Source organism: Pleurodeles waltl, chromosome 5 (genome assembly GCF_031143425.1).
Source record: "Pleurodeles waltl isolate 20211129_DDA chromosome 5, aPleWal1.hap1.20221129, whole genome shotgun sequence".
In the NCBI taxonomy this organism is placed as follows: Eukaryota; Metazoa; Chordata; class Amphibia; order Caudata; family Salamandridae; genus Pleurodeles; species Pleurodeles waltl.
Window position 1 is genome coordinate 1,826,073,110 of NC_090444.1, and position 12,461 is coordinate 1,826,085,570.

Sequence of the window (12,461 nt, forward strand, 5' to 3'; positions counted from 1 at the left end):
TTGTGCAAGTCCTATCTGTGCTCCATTTCTTGGCAACTGGTTCTTTCCAAGTGACAGTGGGCTTGGCAGCAGGAATGCCTCAGCCGATGTTCTCAATAGTGCTAACCCGAGTGTTGTCTGCCCTGATTAAACACATGCACAGCTACATTGTTTTCCCCCAGGTGGAGGAATTGGCTGCAGTGAAATCTGATTTCTATGCAATGGGACATATCCCCAACATTATTGGGGCGACTGATGGTACACATATTGCATTTGTCCCCCGCCGGAGAAATGAACAGGTGTTCAGAAATCAAAAGAGCTTTCACTCCATGGATGGGCAGATAGTGTGCCTGGCGGACCAGTACATCTCCCATGTCAGTGCTAAGTATCCTGGGTCTGAGCATGATACCTTTATCCTGAGGAATAGCAGCATCCCATATGTGATGGCTCAACTTCAGAGGCACCGGGTGTGGCTAATAGGTGAACCCATGGTTCCAACCCAGTATATGTTGGTGTATGGGTATAGTGTTGGCCCTAAGTGTTAGTGTTTGGCTAACAGGTATCCATCGATATTTGCAGGTGACTCTGGTTACCGCAACCTCTCATGGCTACTGACTCCAGTGAGGAATCCCAGGACAAGGGCAGAGGAACGTTACAATGAGGCACATGGGCGAACAAGAAGAATAATCCAGAGGACATTCGGCCTCCTGAAGGCCAGGTTTCATTGCCTCCATCTAACAGGAGGTTCCCTGTGCTACTCACCCAAGAAGGTGTGCCAGATCATCGTGGCATGCTGTATGTTGCACAACCTTGCCTTGAGACGCCAGGTGCCTTTTCTGCAGGAGGATGAGACTGGAGATGGGCGAGTGGCAGCAGTGGACCCTGTGGACAGTGACGAAGAGGAGGCAGAGGATGAGGATGAGGACAACAGAACATCAATCATAGGACAGTACTTCCAGTGACACACAGGTAAGACACTGTAACTTCACCTTCCATTGACAGTTTTCTGTTGGCCATTGTACATGGCAGGCTGATTTTCCCACTACTATGGCCGCTTACTGTACCCTTTGGCATCTCTATTTTCAGATATCTGTGCCCCACTCTGGCTCCTGGTGTGTTGACTGCTGCCAACTACAGGTCATACCTATGTATACATTACTGTACAGTTGAATTGCAATGTTTACAGCTTGTTAAACAAATACATATTTCAATCAATTGACAGACTCCATACTTGTATTTGTTCCAAGGGTGTTTATTTAGGTGCTAATAAGTGGAAGGGGTATTGCAATGGGCTGGGTTGCTGATGGAAGAAAGTTGAGGGTAGAGTCCAGTCTATTGGTATCACAGGTGCATTGTCCAAGGGGGCATAGGAAGTGGAGCAATGGCAGTTCAAGGTGGACAGGGTGACTGAGTGGGACACCAGGGTGACATTCAGGAGAGTCTCATTTCCTGGCGGGGATCTTAGTAATTGTCTCTGGCTACTGCCTGGATCGCAGGGACCGTTTGCGGGGTGGTTCTCCTTCTGCAGAGAGAGGGGTGCTGGTGGCCTGTTGTTCCTGTGGCCAGGCATCCTGTCCACTAACGGCAGTGGAGGTGGAAGGCTGTTCATCGTTTTGGCTAGTGCCAGGGGCCCGTTGTTGTGCCACTGCCTCCCTCATGGGGTTGTCCATGGTTGCCAGCACCCCTGCAATGGTGACTAGGGTGGTGTGGATGTCCTTCAAGTCCTCCCTGATCCCCAGCTACTGTCCCTCCTGCAGCCGCTGGGCCTCCTGCAACTTGTCCAGTATCTGGCCCATAGTCTCCTGGGAATGGTGGTATGCTCCCAGGATGTTGGTGAGTGCCTCCTGGAGAGTCGGCTCCCTGGGCCTGTCCTCCCCCTGTCGCACAGCAGTCCTCCCAGCTTCCCTATTGTCCTGTGCCTCTGTCCCCTGAACCGTGTGCCCACTGCCACTGACCCCAGGTCCCTGATCGTCTTGTGTTTGTGGGGTGGCCTGGGGTCCCTGTAGTGGTGGACATACTGCTGATTGACATGTCTTGGGAACAGTGGTATGGGCCCGCTGGGTGGGTGCTGTGGTGGTGTTTACTGAGGAGGGAGGCTTTGTGGTGGTATGGGACTGTGCCTGAGTTACCGACTGTCCGGAGGTCCCTGATGGGCCAGGTTGATCATCCAGATCCGGGTGTCCAGAGCTGCTGTCATCACTGTGGGCCTCTTCTGGGGGGGCCTGGATGTTGCTGGCACCTCCTCTCTGGTGACGTTGGATGGAGGACCTGTGGGGATGTAAATGCAGTGTTATTGATTCTGTGTGTGACATCTTGTGGATGGGTGTGTTGCCTTCTATGGTTCTTATTGCTGTGACAGCTTAGCCTTGTGTGAGTAGTGATTTGGTGGGCTGGGTGATTGTCTCTAGTGTGCATGCTTTAGTGATGTGTGTCCATGCAGGTCTGTGATGGGGGTCCGTGCATTGGTGTTACATGCAGAGCTTGGCAATGGGATGAGTAGGTTGTGATGGTGGGGTATATGTGAGGGGGTGGGGTGATGGGGGTGGGGGCAGGGGTGGGGGTATGTGATGGCATGCAGGTAGGGGGGTGATAGTAATAGAGAGTTGACATACCTGAGTCCAGTCCTCCTGCTACTCCTGCCAGGTCTTCAGGATGCATGATTGCCAAGTCTTGCTCCTCCCATGCTGTTAGTTGTGGGGGAGCAGGTGGGGGTCCACCGCCAGTCCTCTATACTGCTATCTAGTGTCTTGCTGCCACGAAACGCACATTCCCCCATAGATCGTTCTACCTCTTCCTGATGTCATCCCTTGTTCTTGGGTGCTGTCCCACGGCGTTAACCCTGTCCACGAATGTGAGAGAACAGGGCTGATTGCAGAGGCCCCCTAACTTTTTGCCCCCATTTTCTACTTTTTGCTGGTGTTTTCCTGACTGATGGTGCTCTGGGTACTGCTAACCAGTCCCAGGGCCCGTGTTCTGTGTAAAATCAGTATGCAAATTAGGCTCATTATAATTGGCTAAGTCAACCTACCTATAAGTCCCTAGTATATGGTAGGGCATGTAGGTTTAGGGACCCCAGCTGCTGAGATGCCCAGTGTCATTTTAAAGGCAGGCCTGCCTTGCTGGCTGCTTTTAAATTAAAGTTACATGCAAATTCAACTTTGGAATTAAAAGTAGTTCCAAAGTCTTAAACTACCTTATTTTTACATATAAGTCACCCCTAAGGTGTGCCCTATGTGCCCCTAGGGCTGGGTGCCATGTAAGCTGGGACCTTATAAAAATAGTTTTATAAGCCCTGGTGAGGTAAAAACAGCCAAATTCATTTTTCCCTCATTGTAGTGAATGGCCTTCATAGGCTAGAATGGGGAGACTTTATTTTAATATTAAAAGTCCCCTTAAGTGACAGATACAAGGAGTTTGGTATCAAATTAATTGTTATAATAAATCCCACAACTTCCAGTTGTGGGATTTAATATAATTTGTTCAGGTAAAGAGTTATAAACTTTACCTGAAAAGTTGCCAATTTCAGCCCTGGATTGTTATTGCTGCTGTGCTCTGATCGGCCAGCCTCTGGCAGCCAGGCTGCCTTGATGAGGTGTGAAGTGGCCTGGCTTCACACAAAGAGATGTGCCTGTGGGAGAAGATCTCCCCTCAGCAGATGGTGAGGCAGAAAGGGGGAGGGCTGCCAAATTGGTCCTTAAAGGCAGAGAAGGACATTTGGAGCAACCCAGCAACACCCCCACATCCTGTAAACCCAGACACCTAGGTGCCCCCTTGATTAGATTAGGAGAGGGCAGGAGAGGGGTGTGTTTAGGATTTTTTGCCACACCAATGGGTGGGCTCAGCCAGATGTAACCTCCCAAAATCACTTTCAGCCATGATGGATTTCTGAGGAATGTTGCCTCCTGGGACTGATTTTTGCCACACTTCCCAGTAAGTGGTCATCACATGGGGAAGGACCCTGCACCTGATTGGAGAACCAGGACCCCCCTGTTTTTCACCCAGGAGCAAGGATAAAACTGGCAGACCTGCACCCACACCCTAGATCCCCATCAGATTCCAACAAGGAAGAACCAAAGGAGAAGAAGGACTGCCCTGCTGGACCCCTGGCCTGCACCGGGATCCTGCACTCTGAAGGACTGCACCAGCTGCACACTTGGGCTTCACCACAAGAAGGACTTTGCCTGGCTTCAACTGGTTCAAGGAGGGAATCCCTGTTTGCTACAGGTGAAAAATTTCTAACCAGAGTCCCCTGCACCAACTCCTGAAGAAATTAACCAGCTGACCACTGTCCAGTGGCCAAAAAGGAGTTTGCACCAGGTGCATTCTGGGAGTTGTAGTACACACCCCCAAGGATCATCTCAGAGCTTCTGGAACCTTGGAGTGAGCTGTGGACCCCAAAAGAACCTTAAAGGAACATCTGGGAGAAAATCCAGAAGTTTGGAGAAGTTTGGAGAACTTTTGAAAAAAGCTCCATAGAGGGGCTGACCCGCCGCGGCAACTCTAGCTGGCTTGCCTCATCCGCAACCCGGCCTGATTTGCAGGTTCGTCCCGGTGAAGAAAATCTCAAAAAAAGAGACTAAGGCCCTCAATACAACATTGGCGGTAAATGCTGCTTACCGCCGTGCAGAAGACCGCCAACACACCGCTGTGGCCGCAGAATTCCACTACAGCTATCACGACCCACAGCTCGGACTCCACCATAATCCAGACAACCACACTAGTTCAACACACCAAAGGTCAGTGATAAACTGGCAAAAACAAAACCTCCACCATCACGCCAACAGGAATACGCCCACACTATCACGACCCACGAATCCACGCGGCGGTCTTTCAACCGCGGTATTCCATTGGCGGTACACACCACCGCGCTAAAAATACACACACATTTACAAAACACAACCACATTGGACTAATCGAAATACACACACCAGATATACATACAAACACCTCTCCCACACACCCAATCCAATATAAAACAAACACCCACATCACCCACAAACCCTTACTACCAAAAATTTCAAAAGAAGGCCAGAGAGAGACACCACCAGAAACAACACTAGCATCCACAGACACACAACATCATCACTCACACAACATCCATGCACCCCAAATAACACACAACAACACATCCCCTCACACGTCACGACACACACCACCTCACACACCACCCACACCACATCATGGCACCACAACGACACCCCAGGTTCTCTGAGGAGGAGCTCAGGGTCATGGTGGAGAAAATTGTCCGGGTAGAGCCACAGCTATTCGGATCACAGGTGCAGCACACCTCCATTGCTAGGAAGATGGAACTATGGCGCAGAATCGTCGACAGGGTCAACGCTGTGGGACAGCATCCAAGAACACGGGATGACATCAGGAAGAGGTGGAACGACCTACGGGGGAAGGTGCGTTCCGCGGTCTCAAGACACCAGATTGCAGTACAGAGGACTGGCGGTGGACCTCCACCTCCTCCCTCACAACTAACAACATGGGAGGAGCATGTCTTGGCAATACTGCATCCTGAGGGCCTCGCAGGAGTAGCAGGAGGAATGGACTCTGGTAAGTCAACTCTTAACTATTATATCCCACACCCTACTTGCATGCCATCACATACCCCCACCCTCACCCCCATCACTCCAACACCTCACAAATGTCCCTCTATCACAACCCACCCATCCCAACACCAAGCCCTGCATGCAAAGCCAAAGCAGGGACACCCATCACCAAAGCATGTCCACTACAGATACCCACACAGACCCCAAACCAAATTTCACACAAGGACCTAGACAAGAATGCAAGCACTGGAGTACAGGGTCACTCACCCATCGCACACACACAGATGCAATAATCATGCCTTTACACCCCTGCAGGACCCCTACCCAACGTCACCGGACAGGAGGTTCCAGACATATCCAGTCCCCCCCACAGAAGAGGCCCACAGTGATAACAGCATCTCTGAACAACTGGATAAAGATGACCAGCCCGGGCCATCTGGGACCTCGGTACAGTCGGTTCCCCTGACACTGGCAGAAGCCACCACAGAGCCTCCCCCCCCAGGAAACACCAGCACAGCACCCACCCAGCGGGCCCATCCCTCTGTCCCCAGGACACGTCAAGCAGCAGTGTGTTCACCACTACATGGAACCCAGGCAAACCCACCACCCTAAGAAAATCAGGGACCTGGGGGCAGTGGCAGTGGGCACACGGTTCAGGGGACAGAGGAACAGGAAAACAGGGGAACTGGGAGGACAGCTGTGCAACATGGGGAGGACAGGCCCAGGGAACCCACTCTCCACGAGGCCCTCTCCAACATCATGGGAGCATACCATCATTCCCAGGAGACAATGGCAACGGTACTGGCCAACTTTCAGGAGACCCTGCAGGAGGAACACTATCTGGGGATCAGGGAGAAACTGAAGTCCATTAACACCAGCCTGGTCACCATTGTAGGGGTGCTGAAGGACCTTGTCAACACCAGGAGGGACACTGTGGCACAACAAGGGGCCCCTGACACTAGCCTGGATGATGAACAGCCCTCCACCTCCGCCGGCGCTAGTGGACAGGAGGCACCGCCACAGGACTATGACACCAGCACCCCACCCCCTGCAGATGGCGAGCCACCCCGCAAACGGTCCCTGAGATCCAGGAACAAGACAGAGAACATTGCCAAGACCCCTGCCAGGAAATGAGACCCCCTGAACGTCACCCTTCTGTCCCACTTTGTCACCCTGTCCATCCTTCAACTGCCCTTGCTCCACTTCCTATGCCCCTTTCAACAATGCACCTGTGAAACAAATAGACTGGACTCTGCCATGGACATTCCTCCACCATCACCCCTGCCCATTTTACAAACCCCTCCACTTATTTGCACAGAAATAAACACACATCAATCACAAAACAATCTGGAGTCAGTTTGTGCTTTCACTAATGTGTAATTTTAATAACTATGGAATATAGCAATGTCAATTTAACTGTCCACATGCCGATGTAACACAGCTTTAGGTCTTGAGGAAATATAGCAGAGGGCACAAAGTGGGACCCACATCTGTTACATGGAAAGTCAAAGTGACAAGTCAGGGTCCATACACTGGGTGAAAATGACAGACTTTTGATAGCTCAAACAATAGTATGAGATGTGTGAGGCAGTGACATCTTCTTACCTGTGTCTCACTGGAAGTATTGCTGGATAACGTTGTTTCTGTTGTCGATATCCTCTTCTTCTGCCTTCTCTTCTTCACTGTCCACAGGCTCCACAGCTGCCACAAGACCTCCAGCTGCACCATCCTCCTGCATAAAAGGCACCTGTCGTCGCAAAGCCAGGTTGTGCAGCATACAGCAGGCTACGATGATCTGGCACACCTTCTTTGGTGAGTAGTAGAGAGAACCACCTGTCATATGGAGGCACCGGAACCTAGCCTTCAGGAGGCCGAAGGTCCGTTCGATCACCCTCCTAGTTCACCCATGTGCCTCATTGTAGCGTTCCTTTGCCCTTGTCCTGGGATTTCACACTGGGGTCAGTAGCCATGACAGGTTGGGGTACCCAGAGTCACCTGCAAATGTCGAGGGACAACTGTTTGACACACACTAACCCTTAGGGACAACCCCAGACAACTATTCACAGGGTATAGGGTCCTTGTCCTCACCTATTAGCCACACACGGTGCCCCTGGAGTTGCCCCATCACATAAGGGATGCTGCTATTCCTCAGAATGTAAGCATCATGCACTGAGCCAGGAAATTTGGCATTCACATGGGAGATGTACTGGTCGGCCAAACACACCATCTGCATATTCATCGAATGATAGCTTTTCCGGTTTCTGTACATCTGTTCACTCCTGCGTGGGGGTACCAAGGCCACATGTGTCCCATCAATGGCACCTATGATGTTGGGGATATGTCCCAGGGCATAGAAGTCACCTTTCACTGTAGGCAAATCCTCCACCTGAGGGAAAACGATGTAGCTGTGCATGTGTTTCAGCAGGGCAGACAACAGTCTGGACAGCACGTTAGAGAACATTGGCTGGGACATCCCTGATGCAATGGCCACTGTTGTTTGAAAAGACCCACTTGTCAGGAAATGGAGTACTGACAGGACCTGCACTAGAGGGGGTATCCCTGTGGGATGGCGGATAGCTGACATCAGGTCTGGCTTCAACTGGGCACACAGTTCATAAATTGTTGCACGGTCAAGTCTGTAGGTGACTATTACTTGTCTCTCTTCCATTGTCAACAGGTTCACCAGCGGTCTGTACACCGGAGGATGCCTCCATCTCATCACCTGCCCCACCGGATGTGCCCTATGGAGGAGAACAGAGAGCAGAGAGTCACCCTACACTGAGGTTTCACAAAATGTCATTGTCACACATTTATTAATCCGCAATGTGCCTGTTACTGTGTGTATGCAACGCCTAGGTAGGTGTGACGCAGTTATTATTAATGCCATGTGGCCCCCTGAAATGGCGACTGCCTGACCTGTAAGGTGGGACAAGGGGATATGAGGTAACTGCGCTGGCGTTCTACACCGTTGCGGTAGGCGGTCGAAGACGGCGGCGCAATCCTGCATTTGTTAACATTTTACCCTATGGGTCCCAGGAGCCAATGACGATGTACGCCGGCGGTGACGGTACGCACCGCCGCAAACGTGATCGCCATTTTCTGTCTGTTCACTCACTTGATACCTGACCTTCAACAGGAGAGGACCTACACTGCAAGTGCTGCTGTGACCTCAGTCTGGAAGCGACGATGGCTCATGTGTCTGGGGAAAGGGCCGCTGCCTTCACTTTTGAGGAGTTGGAGAAATTAGTGGATGGGGTCCTCCCCCAGTACACACAACTGTACGGTCCTCCAGACAAACAGGTGAGTACACTGTGAGCATGCTGCATGGGCAATGCCATTTTGGAGTGGTGTGGATGGAAGATACATGGGGGGGGACTGAGGCCTGCATGAGCGGACGGTCAGTGTATGTGCATCAGGGCAAGGGTGGGAATGTGCGCCAATGAGTATGACGGTCCGGACAGGTAAAGATCTTCCTTTTCCCCTGTACTATTCCTCTAGGTCAGCGCCCACCAGAAGAAGGATATTTGGCGTGCCATTGCCAAGGATGTCTGGATACTGGGGGTCCACCACAGACGGAGCCGTAAAAGTTGGGAGGACATTCGCCGCTGGTGCAAGAAGATGGCGGAGGCCCAGCTGGGGATGGCCTCCCAACGTGGGAGGGGTGCCCGTCGCGCCATGACCCCCCTGATGTTCCGGATCAGGGCGGTGGCGTATCCGGAGTTCGATGGGCGCTTGAGGGCATCACAGCAGCCACAAGGTGGTGAGTACAGTCACATTCATTTGACTCTGCGCGCATTACGAGGTGTCTGGGTGGGGTAGGTGGGCAGTGGGTTCCCCTAGACCAGGGCGAGCTTGGTAGGCAAGTTCCGTTGAGAGGCAGGTTCAGTGGAACCCCAACCCCACTAGTGGTTAGTGCCATCTACACCTAGTCAGGCTCCTGTGACTTCCATGTGTGCAGCAATCGGGCTTAGGCCTTGTACCCCATGGGCATGTGAATAATCTAGGAACAATAAGTGCATGGCGTAGTGCAGAGGGCTGCTGTGTCTGTAGTGTTCGCCAACGGTAGTGGTGTTGCATGCACTGAACATGTCTTTCTTCTGTCTTTCCCCCACCCTTTTTGTGGTCTCCCTGTTCTTGTGTGCAATAGCATCATCAGGCGGCGGAGCAGTGGCACCGGAGCAGGAGGGAGCTGTATCCCACTTGGCCCTGGAGGGCGAAACAACAGAGTCAGAAGCCACCAGTGGGACGGAGGGCAAGGGGAGCTCCACGGCGGGACACAAGGTGACAGCAGTGACAGCGACTCCTCTGTGCCCCCCGCATCAACAGGTACAGCCGCCCCCCCTCCTACCAGCACCGCCCTCCCAGCAGCCCCTCAGCTTGTGTCCGGTGCCCGCTCACCCAGGGGGGTGGGCATCTCCTTCGCCCCAGGCACCTCAGGCCCTGCCCCAGTCAGCCATGCTGCCCTCAGTGAGGAGGCTATTGACCTCCTGCGATCCCTCACTGTTGGGCAGTCTACCATTCTGAATGCCAACCAGGGTGTTGAGAGGCATTTGCAACAAACAAATGCATTCCTTGGAGGGCATTTATTCTGGCCAGGCAGCCCAACAGAGACCATTTCAGGCTCTGACCTCAGCAGTGATGGCAGCCATTGTCCCTGTGTCCAGCCTCCCCCGCCAACTTCCTCCACCCAGACCCAATCCCCTGTACCTCAGCCTATCCCAAGCACACCATCAGACCAGCATGCACACACCTCAACACACAAAAGTGGCTCAGGCAAACATAAGCACCAAACGTCCCACAGGCACTCACACAAGCATCATACCCATGCACACATACCAACATCCACTGCCTCCACTGTGTCCCCCTCCTCCACATCCTCCTCCTCCCTTCCAGTCTCGTCTCCACTCACACCTGCATGCACTACATCTTCAGCCACTACCTCCATCACCAGCACGCCCATCACCACACACCGCTCACGTGCACTCACTACCCCCACTACCATTCACACATGCCCTGTGTCCTCTCCCAGTGTGTCAGTGAGCCCTCCTCCCAAAGTACACAAACGCAGGCACACACCCACCCAACAGCCATCCACTCTCACAACAGCCCATGCACCTTTACCCAAATTCAGCAGACGTACACCTCCTACAACCACTACCTCTTCTTCCACTCCCAAACCCCCTCCATCTACCCGTCCCAGTGTGTCTAAAAACCTTTCCTGGCTAACATTGACCTCTTCCCTACACCTCCCCCCCGTCTGTCCCCTAGAGCCAGGCTTTCCAGGTCCCAACCCAGCACCTCAGCCACCACATCCCCAGGCACAGTGGTGCCAGCAAGTGCGGGCTATTGGAGTGCGCCAACCATCAGGGCTGTCAGTGTGCACGGAGCGAGGGCAAAGACATTCCGCCACCTGCCAAGCTAAAAAAGTTGCCCACATCCCAGAGGGAGAAGCAGAAAACACCTGCCACCAAGGGGTCAGGGAAAACGAAAGGGGATAGTGGCAAGACAGCTACGCCATCATCAAAGGTGGGGAAGAGCCAGAAACTGAAGGGCAGGCCAGGAGAGGGCATGGTGGCACACACTGAGGGACCAGTGTCACACCTTCTTTCCACGTCGACGCCAACCTGTACGGCGGAGAAGACTGCCGCCAGCACCGCCGCCAGCACTGCTGCCACAGAGCCTCCCACCAGCACCGCTACCACAGAGCCCGCCGCCAGCACCGCCGCCACAGAGCCCGCCGCAAGCACCGCTGCCACAGAGCCCGCCGCAAGCACCGCTGCGACTGGCACCGCCGCAAGCACCGCCGCGAACTGACACCACCGCGAACTGACACCGCCACGACTGACACCGCCGCAAGCACCGCCAGCGGCCGTGCGACATCCTGAGCCAGTGGCACCACCGCAGACATGGCTGCCATCCCCAGTGGTCAGTCGTCAAAGGCTGGTGGTGAGCTCCAGGAGCCTGGGCAGCTTCCATGAAGCATCACTTTCAGTGGAGAAAGGCATCCACTACCTCAGTCCTTGGCAGGATGAAGCACTCTGGGCACAAAGTCCCCTCCAGAAGCAGTGGAGTATCACATCCACTACCTCAGTCCTTGGCAGGATGAAGCACTCTGGGCACAAAGCCCCCTCCAGAACCAGTGGAGACTGTTATCCACTTGAAAGACTGTGGTGTTGCACTCCCCAGGATGAAGCAGTGGGCAACCCACCCACTGAAAAGACTTGTGAGACTGTGGCTTTGCACTCCCCAGGATAAAGCAGTGGGCAAGCCACCCATTGAAAAGACTTGTGAGACTGTGGCTCTGCACTCCCCAGAATACATCAATGGGCATGGAGCCCCCTCCTGGAGCAGTGGCGTTGTGCGTTCATCAGGCTGAGGTGCCCCCCACCCCCTCCCCCTGAGGTGCCTGTTTCATTTCGATCTGATGCCCCTGCAGTGTTCTCTCCGTTTCCAGTCATGTATCTAGTGTCGGCCTCGCCCATGCATTTTGGGCCCAGTGGTCCACGGACAATGATTGGTGCACTATCTGGACTTGTGTAGTACATATTTGTATATAGAGTTTTGAGTTTGGAGTTTTGACTACTGGATTGTTATTGATTACAATTGTTCAAATCATTTCTTTTTGTCCTTGCGTTATTCAAGGGGGGGTGTGGGGTGTAAATGTAATGTTGCAGCATGTATTTGTGTGTATGTTGTTGTGGGTGAGGGTGGGGGTGGGGGTGTTGCGTGTTGCGTGTGTGTGTCACTCTCTTTTCCCTCCCCCCCCCCTGTGTTGTAGGTGCAGTACTCACTGTGGTCGTCGCCGCCGTCATTGGAGCTGATAGAGGAGCAGGAAGACCATCGCCGGCAGGATCTGCAGTTCTGGCTCCATGGCGTCCTGGTTCCTCGTGGGGTGTGGAGAGGTGGGTGATTTTCCCTCCTGTGTAC